A 17,640-nucleotide genomic window follows, 5' to 3' on the forward strand; every position below is an offset into this window, starting at 1 on the left:
AGGTTTAATATTAAAACAGGAGATGAACTTGACACGACAAGGGTTTCTAGGCACCAGGGTGCTAAGCACAAAGGGAAATGTTTTAGTAAAAAAAAAAAAAAGAAAGAAAAGAAAAGAAAAGAAAAAAATGCATATTTTATCCCCGCAAGAGTCAGAACACAGCAAAAGAGAAATGCAAATTATAGAGGTAAAAACACCTACTGGATTATAGCAGGCTGACTTTTGAGCAGAGAGCAAGGCAACCTGCACCTGCTAAGGATTTAGTTTAGAAATAAAAGGAAGTCCTGCTCCCTTCCTAGTGTCTGCGTGCTCACTGGCCTGAGGAGCAGAGAGAGTCAGGGGCTATGTGGCTGAGACCGGTTCTGACATTCCAGATGAAAACACACATGAAGAGGATAGCACCATCATATGTGCCAGCAGCACCGGCTTTCTTAGTCAGCTCCAAACGTCTCTATTAGGTTGTTTTTTTCTTCAATAAAGGACAATTCTACCTTCAAATGGAATTCTGGACTTGGTAGAGAGCTTTCTGTCAGACACATGGGCTATTCCCACCTTGCCTTTCCCTTTTCATTTCATACCATGTTTCATTTTAGTCCTCCGTGTCATGGTTGGAAATGTGTAAGTCTTTTTCTCTGGGGTTTTTCTTTCTTCCTCCTGGTGTCTGTGCTACAATCACGACTAGCCAAGCTGCGGAGAGGGCGTGGCAGCGGAAAGTGTGCCAAGCCGAGAGAAGACACCCAGCGCCAGCCTGGTACCTACCGACCTCTGGCTGAGTGTCACAGGACAAGTCACTCACTTCTCTGCTGTCTTAGTACAATTAAGACTGTACCAAACGATCTCTAAGAAATTGCTTACAGATCACAGAGCTTCTGAATTTTAAACTTCTTTTATATGCATGGGAACAGCAATGCAGTAACTACTTACGTTCCTCATTTGCCCATTTTATAGCAGTTTATGGATATAGCATGCACATATATATATATATGCATGTATGTGTGCTCATGTATGCAGCTCTGTCACACACACACATACACAGAGGGGAGGAGGGAGGGAGGGAGGGAGGGAGGGAGAGAGAGAGAGAGAGAGAGAGAGAGAGAGAGAGAGAGAGAGAGAGAGAGAGAAAGAGAGACGTGTGCAAAGGTCAGGACACACAGAGAGAGAATGGACTCGTAGTGACCACGGTAGACAATGTAAGGATAGTAATGTGTAAATGCAACTTGTACACAGAAGATGCCCAGGTACTTAGATACCCTCTGTTGAAGGAAATGTGTAAGCATTCATCACCGTTATAAAACAGCATCCTCTGAAATGTCATTCCTTCCCTCCCTCAGGACACATAAAGCGCCTGCAGACTCTGGCCAGCCACTGAAACAGCCATGAGCACCTCACGTTTTTATAAAGCAGGACAAAGCTTTGAAGCTTCGGCGTTACCTCGCCCAGCATCTCCCGGCTGTGATGAGGACAGTATTTCCCTAGTCAAAACAGCCTGGCTCTATTTATAGTGTTCACTTCTCTGGATAATAAACAGAACTGGCAGGCTGTGCTCATATCATTTCCCGTCTGCTACCCTACCACTTAACACAACGCCAACAATTAAAACAAAGTCCAGAGCCACAATATGGAGCTGTGGCATAGTTAAGCACATCAGAGAAGACAGTGGCCAAGATACACTTGAATAGCGAATGCTTGATAGCCTTTGTTTGTCCTGAGTTTTTATTTTTAGCATCTCTCTGGCTAGTTTACTGGGGCTGGGTTTTTTTTGGGGTGGTGGTGGTGGTGTGGGGTGGAGTGGGTATTCCATCCTTTAAATGATTCAAGAAATATCCTGTGTCCCTGGCTGGAGGAAGGCTGTGTCCATCCACCAGGCAATGTTCTTAGCAGATAGCGCTTCAAACAAGGACGGCAGACAAGACAGCCTCCATGGAGACTGCTACAACTCCCGGTCTATTCTTTTTCAAATGTTAAGTTTGTATTAGGTTACTTAATAGACCACAATATATTCAGTAGGTACGGAATCCATGCCCCCAAATGGCTGGGTTTTAATTCTCTCTCTCCAGTCTGTTTTAACTAAGACGTTTTCTCCTGTGCACATAATCTTCATTATCATAGAAGTTATTTTTAATTTATAATTAACATAGTCTCTTTCTCATCATGTACGCCTTGATCGACTTGGACCCTCTGGACACATTTTGTCTGGCACCATGCTGGCAGAGTCTTGCAGTTCTGCAAACAAGCAGTAGGTGTCTCTCTTAGCCTTTCCTTACCTCTTCCTCCTCTTCTCGTCCCTGACACTGGGACATAGTGCATAATTCCAAAATGGCAGCTTTTTGAAAATTCACCTTGATTATCAGACATTAAAAGTGACTCATCCCGCAGTGACTGTCTGGCAGAAGGGATGGGATCAGACAGCAAGACAATGAGGGGACTGGGCGCATTAGCGCGCTAGATTACAGCGCCATCAAAAATACCTTTGTTCTGTCAAAGATCCAATCATTTGCTAGTTGTGTTCTGTGAGGGAGAAAGAGCAAGAAGGGGAAAAAAAAATCCACCAAACAAACAAACAAGAAATTTCATCTATGAATTTAAAACCTCCTCAGATCTCTTTATCCTAAGAGGGGAGGGGAAGTGGCTGATCATCCGTCTCAAGAGCGGAGAAGCCTCTGAGCAGTGATCTGCAGCAGCCTTTCTCTCAGTGGCCAGCACATTTTCCTCACGACCCTCTGTCCTTTGAGTCTCCGAAAGAGTGAAACTGCCACGTTTAACAGGGCTTGGTCTTGTCTGTGTGTCTGTATTCAGCTGGATCCACGGTGGGATATTTAGAAGAAATGATCGCACAATTAGAATGTTTTCATTAAAAGCCTAGCCTCTGATTATCATCACGTTACATTATAGAGCTAACCAAGACATGTGTGATGGGCCAGAGGGGAAAACACGTGGGGAGGGGAGCTGTTGGTGGCAAGTGTGGTCCTCGCATCCCAACAGGCTCCTGTAAAATAGCAAGAGTAGTCTTTGCCAGAGCCCATGGACTCTGCATCAAGCATGCGTGTTCCTGTGTTCAAGGGGAAGGAGGGGACCTGGTGGGTGATGGTGCCCACCCCATAGAGCCCAGGCAGGTTGAGGGCAGTGTGAGATAAGCTGAACCTCGGAGCGTCTCATACCCCAAGAGACAGAAAGGCCAGATGGGACATGAGTGCCAGGCTTCCTTCTCCTTTCTCTTCTAAAAACACAATTTCCATCATTTGACTATGAACTCGGAGGAGGAGTTTATCAGTTGTGGAAAAATGCCCCAGAGGGGTTCAGATCAAAGGCAGACTTTGAAATGTGTATTTAGGTGGGTTTCTCTGCCAAACACACTAATGTGATTAAAACACAAATTCCATCGACTGTTATTCTGTCTGTTTAGAAATCATCACAGCGGTGATGCCATGTGCCATCGGTGGTGGCCTTTACAGAGGAGTGCCCAGTGAATTTAAAATGCTCTGCTGCACACAGAAGCTGCAGCACTCTGGGAAGATTCAGAGGTTTCATTTGCTGGCAGGACAGGAGAGCAGCTGCTGTCACCACACAGGGACCTGGTGATAAGAATGGCCAGGTCTTCACTGTGCATTTTCCAGTTGTGCAATGCACGTAGGGCTTTGTTACTTCCTGTGCCCTCTTCCATCCTTATTTCTACCTTCAGGTGAAGGAGCACATCCCCCCACCCTCCCCAAGCACCAGTGACTTCACTGCTTTATGGATGGAGGGAGGCCGACTCAGCAGAACTGTCTGGACAAAGTGGCCAAGCCCTAGTTATGCACTCAGACACCCAGCATGTCTGTTTGGATTCACAACACACCCTCTGAGCGGGGTGAAAGAGAAATCTATATGGTTTAAAGATCCCTGCCTAAACCTGACCAAGAGATTAAAGGGGAGGGCAAAGGGGGAGGGCCCAGACCAATTTCCACACACCAGCACTCCTAACAGAGATAGATCCGTGTGGGTGAGTGTGTGTGGGGAGACCTGTGCACTGGATTTTTTCATCAGTGGAATGTTAATGAGTCCTAAAGGTTAGCTCCTCCTCATTAACAAACAGCTCTAGGGATGACTTCCAGTTTTCAGCGTTTATAGAATAGTGGCTTCTTGGACATAATCAAATTCTGAGACTGTCCGGGGCCTCTTCTGTATGTCCAGCTGATGCCAAAAACCCCCAAACCTTTGGAAATGATTAAACATGTACTCAAAATCAAACAGGGCAAACTAAAGCCATCAGCTTAGCCTCCTCTGATGAAACTGGTGCTGTCAAATGAAAAATACTTCTTTGAAAAAAAAAATACCCAGCGCAGATATCTCAGCTGTGAAGGAGGCATTGACCACTCTGATGTTGAGGTGGACAGACAGAGGATACAGCAAACAAAGGACGAAGCACATGTTCTGCGAGCCAGGGACTGCAGTCTCCCCAACTGGTTAAGGTGTGGGAAAGATCAAGAAGCAGGAAGTGCTTTGTTGGGAATACATTCCCTTTCCCTCTTTGTTCTCCTCCCTTCTGAGCCCTTAAGGATCAGCTATAAGTGCCCGAGTCTGTAACCAGAGATGACTAAGTGTTTGTTTATATCAAACAAGGACACAGGGCAATTAAAACAAAGAGCCACATTCGAAGACTTGCCTTTCTCACAAGTTGGGTGCAAGACCCTTCCAGTTGCCCTGAAAGGATTATCAGTCTCCCAGTAGCACAAGAGCAGATGGTTGAATTGCAGACAGTAATAGATCTTGTGTATGGTGGTAGTATGTATCTATAAATCTAGAATTCAGGAGGCTGAGGCAAAAATCATCTCGACCGCGTCTTAGAAAATACACAAGTAGGTACTGGAGATATAGGTCAGCAGTTAAAAGCCCTGGCTGTTCTTCCAAAGGACCTGGGCTCGGTTCCAAGCACCCTACATGGTGGCTCACAAGTGTCTGGAACTCCAGCTCTGGAGGATAGGATGCCCTCTGGAGGCCTCTGTGGGTATTGCATGCATGTGATTCTCTCTCTCTCTCTCTCTCTCTCTCTCTCTCTCTCTCTCTCTCTCTCTCTCTCTCTCTCTCTCATATGGAGACGAAAGACCATACAACATAAGATAAAAATTAAAATCCTAGGTAAAAATAGAATAAATAAATATTCAAACCTAACAATATTTTAAAATTTAACATTATTGGCATGTGTGTGGGTGTGTGCATGTGTGCGCGTGTGTGTTCATGATGTGTCTATATGGGATGTGCATGTGCCAGCACATGTGTGGCAGTCAGTAGAGTCAGCTGTCTTGTGTCCTTCTACCTTTACATGAGGTCTGGAGATTAAAGTCATGTCGCTTGGCTTGTGTGGCCAGCACTGTCACCAGGTGAGCCACCTTGCTAGCCCATCCAACTGAGTGTTATAATTATTCTTTAGGTTGATTAAAGCTATGCTGCATTTTAATTCCTCCAGGGCAACAGACAATACTTTGCCCTCCCCACTTCATGATTTTTAGGAGAACAGAAGGGGTTAAAAAAATTAGACCCAACAAACAGGAAAACAGTGAAAAAGGGGAAACAGTTTCACCCATTTGCCTGTAAGTTTCATGATTTCCATGTTTTTTAATAGCTGAGTAGTATTCTATTGTGTAAATGTACCACTGTTTCTTTACCCATTCTTCAGTTGGGGGATAGCTGGGTTGTTTCCAGTTTCCGGCTATTACAAATAAAGCTGTCTGATACCCTATGAGTATATACAGGGGGAGGAGGTCCCCCTCAGTCACAGTCATAGGTGAGGGGAGTAGGGGGAGGGAGGGAGGAATGGGAGGATACAAGGGATGGGATAACAATTGAGATATAATATGAATGAATTAATAAAAAAAAGGAAAAAAACTGTCATGAACATAGTTGAACAAATGCCCTTGTTGTATGCTGGAGTGTCTTCTGGGTATACGGCCAGGAGTGGTATAGCTAAGCCTTGAGGTAGAGCTATTAGAAATTTTCTGAGAAAGCGCCAGATTGATTTTCAAAGTGATCGTACAAGTTTGCACTCCCACCAGCAATGGAGCACTGTCCCCCTTTCTCTACATTGTCACCAGCATATGCAAGCACCAACCAAGGACCGTGCATGGACTGGACCTAGGCCCCCTTACACATAGGTAGCCGATGGGCAGTTTAGTCTTCATGTGGGTCCCCTAGTAAGGGGATCAGGGCTGTCTCTGACATGGCCTCAGTTGCCTGCTTTTGGATCACTTCCCCTTGGTGGGGCTGCAAGATCCAGCTTGGCGGAGCTGGGAGGGGGGAGGAGGGGGGAACAGAGGGAGTCCAAGGCCCTGCTATCTGAGGGTGCAGGAGCTTAAGGAGTTGAGAAGCCCTGGTTAAGTTCTGGACAGTTGGTGGCACATCAAAGGCTATGAAAAGATGGGCACAGTTGGTGGCACATCAAAGGCTATGAAAAGATGGGCACGGTAGCTCATGCCTATAGTCAGAGCACACAGGAGGCTGAGGAAGGGGCATTGCCCTGAGTTTGAAACCAGTCTGGGCTACGTGATTATTTGCAGGCCAACCAGGGCTACAATCTCAAAAGAATCTCAAAAGAATAAAAATAAAATAAAAAAAGATAAAAATTAACTTAAAAGGGCATTAACAAAGCCACAAACTCAGGAGAATGACCAATTTGGATTTCAACCCTGACTCGGTATTTTCCTCCGTACTCCACATGTAACCCTGGTGGGGACAGTCACACCCTCAGTGTTAAGAATTTTCTCCCCAAGGTAGAGATTCTGTTGTTGTTACATGTAGAAGGAGCCCCCGAGGCTGTTCATTTACATTCCCTCATTTTACTGACAGAAAGCCCGCAGCATCAGTGGTTGTAGTAATAACCCTAGCTCACACTTTTGAGCATTTCCTATGAGCTGGACCATAATCTAAGTACCTTATAAGTGTCCTATTATCACTGCAGTTCCTACTTGAAGGTAGGCTTGCTACTCCCATTTTCCAGGTAGGAAAACTGAGGTTCACTGAGGTTCACCACATAAGGTAGTGAATGGTGGAGCTTGCTACTCTCATTTTCCAGGTAGGAAAACTGAGGTTCACCACACAAGGTAGTAAATGGCGGAGCTGGGTTTTGAACCCGCACGGCTTGGCCCTCCACCCCACAATCTCCAGCGGCCCTTCAGTAAGCTGTGAATCCGCCATTCATCCTTTTCTGTGTGGGAAAGAGGTGCGCTGTCTGAATTGGTACTACATATGGTGCTGGAAACAAAGCCTTCTAGAGACAAACTTCCAGCATTTTGTCAATGGCTGAAGACATTGCTATTTCCCTTCCGGCTCCCTGAGAGCACCAATTCCATTCAGACAAGCTCTTTCTCAGCCTGCTTTCCAGGTGTGGTTCAGTCTTCCCACGGTGACTGTGTGGTACCCTTGCCAAAGTCAGCACCACGCTCTCTGCCCAATACCGCATCTCTTACACCCTCCCTAACTGACCATCCTCGTGAAATTCACTTGACCTGCCACTGCACTTGCGTCAGGACACCCAGCAGGACACTTTATTCCTTTGCAGCCGGCGGTGGCACATCTTCTGTGAGCCGTCATGGATCAGAACTATCCTTCAGAGAGAAAAACGCATTGGCAGAACGGACCGCCCTAGCAAAAGACAGTGCGGGCAAGCACTCGTTGGGCACGGCTGGCTGCAGAATGGTACAGGGCATCGGCTGAGAGAGGAGAGTAGACTTTACAAGCTCGACTCTCATCTGCAGCACACAGAAAATGCTAGCTATGCGTGGGAACACTGATGCTCAAAGGCCAGTAGCACCAATATCAAGTCACTGCTGCACGGGGAAGCGTCTCATAGATTGATACAGGGTGGCAGAGTCTGACTAGAACGCAGCCTTCTGCGTCCCTGTCCTCCCCCCGCCCCCCTTGCCCTGGTCATAGGTTTTGCCCTTGGGCAACGCTGCATCCCGAGGCTGTGGAGAGGAACTAAGAACGTTATCTAGTGACTGGCCACAGAGAACCTGGACGGGCACCACAGGAAAGTCCTTTACGATCTGGTGCTCCTGCCACATATCTTATGCCTGCTGACCCTCTGCATGAGGTGGCCATCGGGTCGTCTCTCACCACCATGCCTTCCCCAGTTGCAAACCGCTGTCATCTGTCAAGATCTGGACCTGCCTTCTCTCGGAGGCTGTGTGGCTTCTTAGCATTTTCCGGGTTCCAGCCAGTTAGGCTGCTCATCGTTGTGGGGTGATAAATTATCGACGGGAGATCTCTTTTCTTATCCTCCCCCCCCCCCTTTTTTTTAATCTAGGGAGCTTCTTGAGGACAGACTATGTCGCTTACCTCTGCACGGTCCCGAACTGGACCTTGATTGTTTTGTTTACTCCATTAATATCAAAGGGAAGACAGGCCCAGCCTTTGAAACTGTAGAGCATTAGAAGTACAAAGTGTTACTAACGAGGGATGGATGCCCATTGTCTGATGCCTTTGTGGTCCTCAGGAAGGAGCTGTTTTCACAGGCACAAAGCTCAGGCACAAACAGAAGCCACGGCAATTCTGGCAGAGAGCGGACTCTTATTTTCCATTTACCTATCTGATAAAGAGGCACAAAACTGCCCGGAGACAGACAGTACCCTCCAGTAACGCCACTCACCAGCAGTGATTTGGTTAGCGCAATAACCACAAACTCCACAGAACACAGACGCGGAAGGAACTCTGTTCAAGTCCTGGCACCGGGATATTTATTTTATCATGTTGGCATGGCAGTGGTTAAATGAACTTCAAGGCAGCCATGCAGCATTTTGTTTGGTCATCCTCATCTGAGGGTCTTACAGAAGCCAGAAGAGGGATGGGAAAAAAAAGCCTCCTCAGGGATTTTTCCTGATGGTACAATTTTTTAGAAAAAGCTGAGTGTACAACTTGCAAAATAATAAGCTTGGGTGATAATGCAAGCTCCAGCCACAATTACCACAAAGAGCAAGTATGCTGCTCAAGCTTGTGACTACAGAGCAGCCTGAAATGTCACGTTCAAGTTGAAGTGACTGTAGCCAATTAGGTAATTTCCACCAAATTGGGTCCATTAATACTTGGACATTATCTTGAGGGAGAAATAGGACTTGGTGACAAGGTGCAATGTGGCTTGTGAAATATTAGTTTTGGGCAATCACAAATCAAGATCCAAGTATGCTAAATTATTCAGCATTCTTGACCTCATTATTAACTGACTTTGTATGGGGTTTTGCCCATATTCATAGCATCCTAGGGTAAAAGGAGCCTGGTTTTATTCATTTTCCTCAGACATTTCTTTCTTCTTGTATCAAAGGACAGATAAAGAATATATACATACTTACACACACTTAAATATTATGTATGTATATGTATAATGTACATGTTTTACCACTTAAAGAACAAGAACAATGGCTATAGCTTTGTCTGATGATCACAAAATGAGAGTAATTGCTCATATAGCAGCATGCATCAGAAATATGAATTGTAATTATAAACTTGGTTCCCTGCCTTTCTCTGCTAACACATGACCTCGGGTAACACAAGCCTTCCAACCAGACATCTACCTCGGTTCACTGTGTACTGAACAGAAAGCTGTAATTTGTAGCATACGGCTTTAGAAATGAGTCAGAGCGTCGAGGTCAAGCCTGCTTCTGGAAGTGTTCTAAAATGATAGCAATGGTATTATTTTCCAAAATAGGAGAAAGCCATAAAAACACTCGAGGAAGATCATGTACCAAAGATGGTTGTTTATTCCAGTTTGTTCCAAAGATGTTTGGAACGATGATCAGTCAATGCTGACAGAATTTCTATAACCAGGGACTGTAGTAGACATTTCAAACCTTAGCTCTATGTTCCTGTAAGTTCTGGAGAACTTAAACTGACTGCACAGTCACCCTCAGGATATCACTAGCAGATATCTTTTAAATTTAAGTTAAAATAGTTGCAGGAATCGTAATAATGATGTGGGTCTAGAATACGAACCTTGACTGTACTAGTGAAGATCTGAAAAGACAACAGTGAAACCCAAATACCTCTCTATGGGCTTTGCAAAGGAGGGAGGCTGACGTTGGCTGTTTGTGGACACACTGCTGAAGACCAGTGACTTCCGTTCCATAGATGCGTGTTGTAACTTTGCTCACACACCAGAGCCAAACAAACCCTTTGAAACCAGAGACACAGAATCCCCTCCCATCATAGTCATAAGCAGACGGGAGCAGAACAGGTGTAATCACTTCAAAGTGCTCCCCTCTGTAAATTAACCTGATCCACTCCAGAGCAGGACTGGCAGTTTTCAGGCACTCAATGAAGTTGAGAATTTTTTTTTTTTAAAAAGCAAAGTACACACAGGCATGAAAATAGTGTTTGAATTAGTGTGGATCACAGCGGCCTAGATTCTCATGCTCCCGAGGACCCTCCTGTATCTCTTCCACGTGTGAGATCCACTGCGCATGCAGGAGCCTCAACAGAGTGTGGAGCACGAAGGAGAAATTAGGGTGATTACCTTGTGAAGTGTGAGCCCTTTTAACAGCTACTCAAGGTAGTGTGCCACTCGTGGGCCTGGGTGTAATGAGAGAGACCTGTGCTATTTCTTTAAATACCACCTTTTGGTTGCAAGTGATCAAAGTATTCAGTTTGTGTAAGGGGAAAAAAAAAGATCAAGAGAAGTTTCATGCACGTTCTTTCTGGAATCTATTAAGAAGGATTAGCTATGCAATTTACCTCTCTCAGAGTCTGGGCTTCAAAGTTGGTGTCTCCAAGTCAGCCTCTTCCAGCTGAGTCTTGTTTTTTAACCTATAAATAAAAGAGACAAGTGGTTTGGATGCCACTTCAGTATTCCTGATAAATAAATAAATAAATTTATTATATACATACGTACATACATACATATATATATAAACTTGATGTGCTAAGCATAATGAGATGCACTTTTACGTCTATACATAGATGTGTTTGGCAATACTGAGAAGCATTGCTAAGCCTACACACAGAAGACAACCAAAGAAAACTTAAAATCTTGAGCTTGTGAGCATGGTCATCAGTACTTTATCAGAGCTAGATTAATACCTTAACGGAACCCCATTGATTAGTGTTAAAACTTTGAGCTTTTGAGGTCTTGGTATAATAGTAGCTTAGCAAGGGGAAGAAATCTGAAGCCCTTTTCATTCCTTAAATTTTCTACCCAGTTGTTTCTCATGAGACACAAGTGGTTGATTACTGACAGCAGTCATTATTAAGTAAGTTATGTAGCCAGTTTGGGCTACATAAGGGACTGTCCCCATGAGCAAGCCAACCAATCTAATGTTTCAACATTTCAGAAAGTGCAGAATAAGAATTTAAGAAAAACTTCCTGGCCAATTCCACTTTAATGCAATAATCCGTACAGGAAACTTGCTACACACACTCTGGCTTTCTTCATATGCACATAGATATGTACTTAAATACGCCCTACTCATGGGTAAGGAGGGAGTACAGATGCGCCTTGAGGAAAGCCTCATGGTGTTTGGATGAGAGACGTTCTTATAGGCTCAAGCATTTGAACGCCTGGCCCCCAGTCGGTGGCGCTGTTTGGGAGGAGGTTATGGAACCTTTAGGAGATGCTGCCTTGCTGGCAGAAGTAGCTCGCTAGTCTGGGCCCACTTCCGGTTTGCTTCCTCTGCTTCTACCCTGTGGTTGGCGTGAGCCCCCAGCTTCCGGCTCTCGCCACCATGCCTGCCTGTCCGCATGCTATTTCTGTCCCTATAGACTCTAACCTTCTGGAACTATAAGCAGAAAGAAGCCCTATCTCCCTTAAGTTGTTCTTTGCCACACTTTTTTTTATCTTAGCAACAGAAAAGGAACTAATACAGCCTGGAAGGATGCAGATGAGGGAGGGAGGAAGAGAGAGGGAGGAGGGAGAGGGAGGAGGGAGAGGGAGGAGGGAGAGGGAGGAGGGAGAGAGAGCAAGAGAGCGAAACTGTTTAAAAGGCTTGATACCTAGTTGTTATGCCCGTAGCAAGGCAGTTAGGCCCCTGAAAAATTGTATCAATGAAATAGGACCTTAGGTTTTGTTTTGTTTTGTTTTTTTTCTCAACAAGCTTATACATTATTTGAAAACTTAAGATGGCTTTCAAAGATGAATTACTTTCACCTTGAATTTCAACAGCCACTCAATGGAGAGAGCCAAGCACAGAATCCACTAAGCCTCTGTGACTGTTCATTGCAAAATTCTGAATTTTAATGAGGTAGAAATGCAATTCAGGGTTGGATTGATTCTGAAGCCTTCAAGATAGCCAATGCCAGGGCGGAAGGGGTAGCTGAATGGTTAAGAGCACATACCAAGTCCTAGCACTTGGGAGGCAGAGGCAGGCAGATCTCTGAGTTTCCAGGCCAGCCTAGTTTACAGAGCGAGTTCCAGGACCGCCAGGGCTACACAGAGAAACCCTGTCTTGAAAAACAGAAAACAACAAACAAACAAAAAGGACCTGAGTTCAGTTGCTAGCACCCACATCAGGGGGCTCAAAATTTCAAAACTGCCTTAAGTAACTATATCTAGCCCCAGGGTATCTGACGGGTACCTGCACTCGTGCGCATATACTCCACATATGTAATAAAAGAAAATAAATCTTAAAAAAGACTGCAAAATGCAAGTAGAGCCTGGCTTGGGGAGAGGAGGCTTTTGTAGGGCAGAGCAGGATAGACCTCCATAGCTTGTCTCAAGCTCCCGTCTCTGGCTTGCCCCATACCACAGAGTACTTACTGAGTGGTATAACTAACATAGTTCTGTCACACATACCCCCAGCTCCCCAGCCCCCCACCCTCCGCCCTGACTTCCCAGGACCTAGAAGGACTCTATCTTCTCTTCTCACACACAGCCCCAGGCCATTTTTCCCTTAGTGCACCTGCCCTTAGTGAGATACCCTGGGGGTATGGAGTAAATAAGGCTCTATTTTATTTTATTTTATTTTATTTTATTTTATTTTATTTTATTTTATTTTATCTGCAGTCAGATAGCCAAGAAGTTGACAGTAGGATTTGCTCCTCAGATAGAAAGTCAGGGTGCAGAAGGAGAGGCTCAGGCTAGGCATGGTGGTGCATTCCTATAGTCATAGCTTGTGGGAGGCTCAGGCAAGAGGATCAAGAGTTCAAGACCAGCTCTTACACAGTAAGACCCTGTAAAAAAAAAAAAAAGGAAAACAGAAAAGAAGGAAAGAAAGAAAGAAGAAAGAAAAGGAAGAAGAAAACACACCTCTAGGAACTCATTATGAGAGCATACGTCCTAGGGTCTTCTGAGTCTTTCACTTCTTCATCAATAAATAGTGCTAAGACAGCATCACCCAACAAAACAGACAGACTATTTTAAGGGAACACTCATTCTCACAAGAAGAAGAAAATAAAGATAACGTTACAAGGAAATGAACGCCGGAGGAAGTGGAAGCAAAGTAGGCTAAGAAGAACCGGGAGTAAGTGGGTTACACATGCAATTTTAAGTAGGATGGCCAGAAAGACAGCTTGCTAGAAGGTGACAGTGGAAGCAAGACATGAAAAGGGGAGAGAATGAGAAGTGAAAGAAGAGAGTTTCAAGCTGAAGGGAATCCAGTGCACAGGCCCTGAGGTGAGCAGGTTTGCAGCGCTAGGGGAGAGTAGGGACAAGAGATAAGAGAAAAGGAAATCCTCGGGTGGGAGGCGGAAGGGAGAGGTGACACGCAGAACCTGGCCAGTATGAGAACTTTGGCTCTCCACTTGCAACTGGATCCCGTGTACCCATTTCCCAAAGGTCACATGTTGAACATCTCTTTTAAACCCCCATTTCGTATAAAATTGGGGAATCTTATTGTGCTAAGTCAGTTTGTAAACTTTTTAAAAACGTGTGTGTGTGTGTGTGTGTGTGTGTGTGTGTGTGTGTGTCTGTGTGTGCATCTGTGTGCATGTATGTGCAGCACTTGCACGAAAGTGCCTGTTCAGGCCAGAGGAGGGTGTCATTTCCTCTGGAGCTGGACTTAGAGGTGGTTGTGAGAAGCTCAAGTTGGGTGCTGGGAACTGAACCAGGGTCCTCTGCAAGAGCAGCATGCATTCTTAACCATGGGCCTTATTTTCAAGACTGAAAGGAGATCACACATGTTAAACACTGAGATTTATGTTTGGCATGTGGTGTGTTTGCAACAGACACTGATCTCTTATTCCTTTGGGCACAACTTAGTGGAGTTTGTGTGCTATTTGTAAATGTATACAGAAACACACAAGGGAAGGAAGACTCAGAGAGAAAAGTAGGCATCCAAGGGGATCTTTAACTTCGTCAACAAGGAACAAATGCCCCGAACATGAGAAGACAAACTCAGATTTTGGGAGGTGGACTGTAGGCTGAAGGAACGACTTGGCTGTGCGAGCCATTAGTGAGGACTGGTGTATTAGGAATGCACAGTGGAACCTCATTATCTCCTATTTCCATGGAGTGTGCAGTTCAAGGTTACAGAAGAATGCCACCTGTCCTTCTGAGCGACATCTGAACATTCAAACAATACCAGATAAAATGATCAGCTTGCAAACTTTTGAAAACACCGCTCCCTGTGGGCTTGAAAGGCCTTCTGTTAGGTAAGAATCTGCTCTGCTAGCTTTCTACATGATGGCAACAGCTTTTCTCTTCTGTGGTGGTATCATTAGAGTTTCACTTGAGTTCACAAAAATCACTTTTTTGTCTATGTTTCTACTTGAACCCAGTTTCTATAGAAGTAGAGCATCAGTAGGGGAGGCAATTAGTTAGCTAGTTATTATGACTTTACTTACTTAGTACATTTTTTAACAAATGGAGAAATGTCAAAAACCTAAAATAATTCTATAGAAATATACAACCGACTCCTTTTACCCACAGATCATTAGCACTGTGGATGGGATTTCAAAGGCACCGTCACCTACAACACCTTTTCCTGTTGCATTATTATGAAGTTGTCCTTAGTTGAAAGGGCCTACAGGAAGCATTTTTAATAAAAATTATAGGGTACTTAACTGTCAAGGGCCAAGACTATGGGAAGAAGTAAAGAAAGACTCCTCTCTGTAAGTGACAGCAACTGAATCTAAGTTCTTGTAAGACAGTTAGCTGTCCCACCTTTGGATGTTCTCTTGGCTAAAGGCCCATATAGAAGGTTTAAAAAAGATATTTCCCAAGGGATTTCTCTGGGAAAACACTTTGTACCTTGAGTGATTTCTCTGCATTTAAGCCCTAACATATCATCTGGAACCTTCACCTGATGAACCATTTCACTGACCTAAAGGGCCTTATGTTCTTAAGTGTGCCCCCATATGCATGCCAAATAGGTGTTTGAATGAATGAATGAAAAAAAAACCCAACCAACCAAACAAACCTATTTTTAGTTTCCTTCTACTTGTCTGTTATAAATTTAAAAAAATTGAACATATACATTATATGATACGCAATATATATCACATAACTATCAAATTACATATACAGGTGTATATGCACATGTGTATGTATATGGAAGTTATATGTATATATCAATGTACATGCGTTTATCAACATGTACAGAGAGCTGCCCTTTGTGATGTCAAGAAAAGTGATGAGCCATTTAGCTCACATATGCTAATAAGAACTTAAGAAACATCTCCGGGAAGGTTTCATGTCATGATTGGTCTTTTTGGATATTATCATCAGTGGTAAATATGTGCCACTTTACAGTAGATTAGATTCCTAAAAATAGCTAGCTATCATTTGGAACTGAACAGCTGAAATAAATAGGACAAAAAGTGGAACAATACTACTCTTTACCTAAAAATATACATAGGGTCATAAAGTAATGAGTTACTATTTTCAGTATGGCTTATAAATTGCTTTTTAAAATAGAAGTTTTACTGAGATATAAACAACACGTCATACAGATTACCTACTTAAAGTGCATGAGCAGAAGTGGGAAATAACTATCATAGGGAACTTAAAACGACTTTCATCTTCACCGAGAGAAGTGCTGTGCCCTTTCCTATCCTTCTGCTTTTCATGGTCCAACCTTTTCCTCAGTTCTAAGGAGCCCCAATCAGTGCTGGGTCTCGATACATACACCTATTTTAGATATTTCCTATAAATGGTGTTATATACTATATAGGTTTTTGTGACTTTTCTTGGTGCACTAATTTCGAAGTATGTGATTCCTTTTAAGTTTTTATTTGTGTGTGTGTGTGTGTGTGTGTGTGTGTGTGTGTGTGTGTGTGTGTGTATGACACAACTGTGTAGATGCCTTCAGAGGCCAAGGAGGGAGTCAGGTTCTCCAGAGCTTGAGTTACAAGTGGTGTGAGCTGTCTGATATGGGTGCTAAAAAGTGAACTTGGGTCCTCTGAGAGTACAGCAAGTGCTCTTAACCACTGAGCTATCTCCCCAGCCCTGATTCCTTCTAGAGAGATGGCTCAGTGGTTAAGACAATTGTCTGTTCTTCCAGAGGTCCTAAGTTCAATTCCCAGCAACCACATGGTGGCTCACAACCATCTATAATGGAATCTAATGTCCTCTTCTGGCATGCAAATGTACATGAAGATAGAGCAGTCATATGCATAAAGTAAGTAAATCATTTAAAAATTATATTGTTCTGAGATTATAATTATATAATTTCCCCTTCCACTTCCTCCCTCCTAACTCTTCTATATAGCTCCTTTGCCCTTTTTCAAATTCATGACCTTTTTGTCCTCACATGTGTCCTAAATACATAAGTATAACCAGTCAGTCTGTATAACCTTATGTATCTGCATATTTTCACGGCTGACCGTTTGGCATTGGATAACCAATTGGTATGTTCTTCCCCCGGGAAGAATATTTCTCCCACTTTCAGCATTCCTTAGTTGCCTGTAGTTCTTTACATAGGGCTGAGGCCTACTGGGCTGTCCCCATTTACTTAAGCATGTTTATTGTTGTGTTCCTTGTTTATCTCACAGGCAGTCAATTTGATGAGACTTTAGGATTGTAGCTTCTGGCAGTCCGAGGACACACCACTTCACAGCAGCCTCCCTCTTCCTCTGCCTCTTGCAATCTTCATGCTCCTCTTCTGCAATGAGCCTGGAGCCTTACATGAGCGATGTATTGTAGATGTGTGCACTGGGACCAGGATCTACAACTCTGCATTTTGATTGGTTGTGGTTTTCTGTAATGGGCTCTGTCTCTTGCAAAGAGAAGTTTTCTTGATTAGTGGTAAGGAGTGCTACTTATCTGTTGGTATCAAGACAAATATTTAGGGTATAGGTAGGGATTTTTCTGGGTCAGTAAAGTGGTAGTTGTATGTTCTTCAAGATCCATGGCCTTACTAGCCCTGTGTAGTTGGCTAGGTTTCTGGCACTAGGCATTCCCTCTGGTTGAGTTGGCCTTTAGTCCAGTTAGAGAGCTGTTGGTTAGAGCCAAGGTATGCATGCCAATACTGTACCCTTAGCAGCCTTGGTTCATTTTTGTTAATATTTCATGCATGGATATGCTGCACTGCTTATCTACACATCCACTGGTGGACTTTTGCATTGTTTGAACTTTTCAGCTATTGTGAACAGTGTTGTTATAAAAAAGTCAAGTATAAGCTTCATTGAAACACACGCCTTTAATTGGTTAGTGCACATACCTAAGAGTGGGGTTGTGGGGACATATGATTATCCTGTTTTACTTTTAGAGGAACCACCAAAATTTCCTATAGAGCTGACACAATTTTA

General features: G+C 43.9%; 1 protein-coding gene across 1 annotated transcript in view; it reads right to left on the reverse strand.

The window, feature by feature from the left end:
• The window catches only part of PMFBP1 (polyamine modulated factor 1 binding protein 1), a 129,534-nt gene extending 118,780 nt beyond the window's left edge, over positions 1–10,754 (reverse strand). Inside the window, exon 1 of the mRNA XM_084756931.1 lies at positions 10,696–10,754. The gene's annotated coding sequence lies outside the window, so the exon portion shown is untranslated. The remainder of the gene's footprint in view (positions 1–10,695) is intronic.
• Between the last annotated feature and the right edge of the window lie 6,886 nt (positions 10,755–17,640).

This window comes from Acomys minous, assembly GCF_964271855.1.
Source record: "Acomys minous genome assembly, chromosome: 14".
In the NCBI taxonomy this organism is placed as follows: domain Eukaryota; kingdom Metazoa; phylum Chordata; class Mammalia; order Rodentia; family Muridae; genus Acomys; species Acomys minous.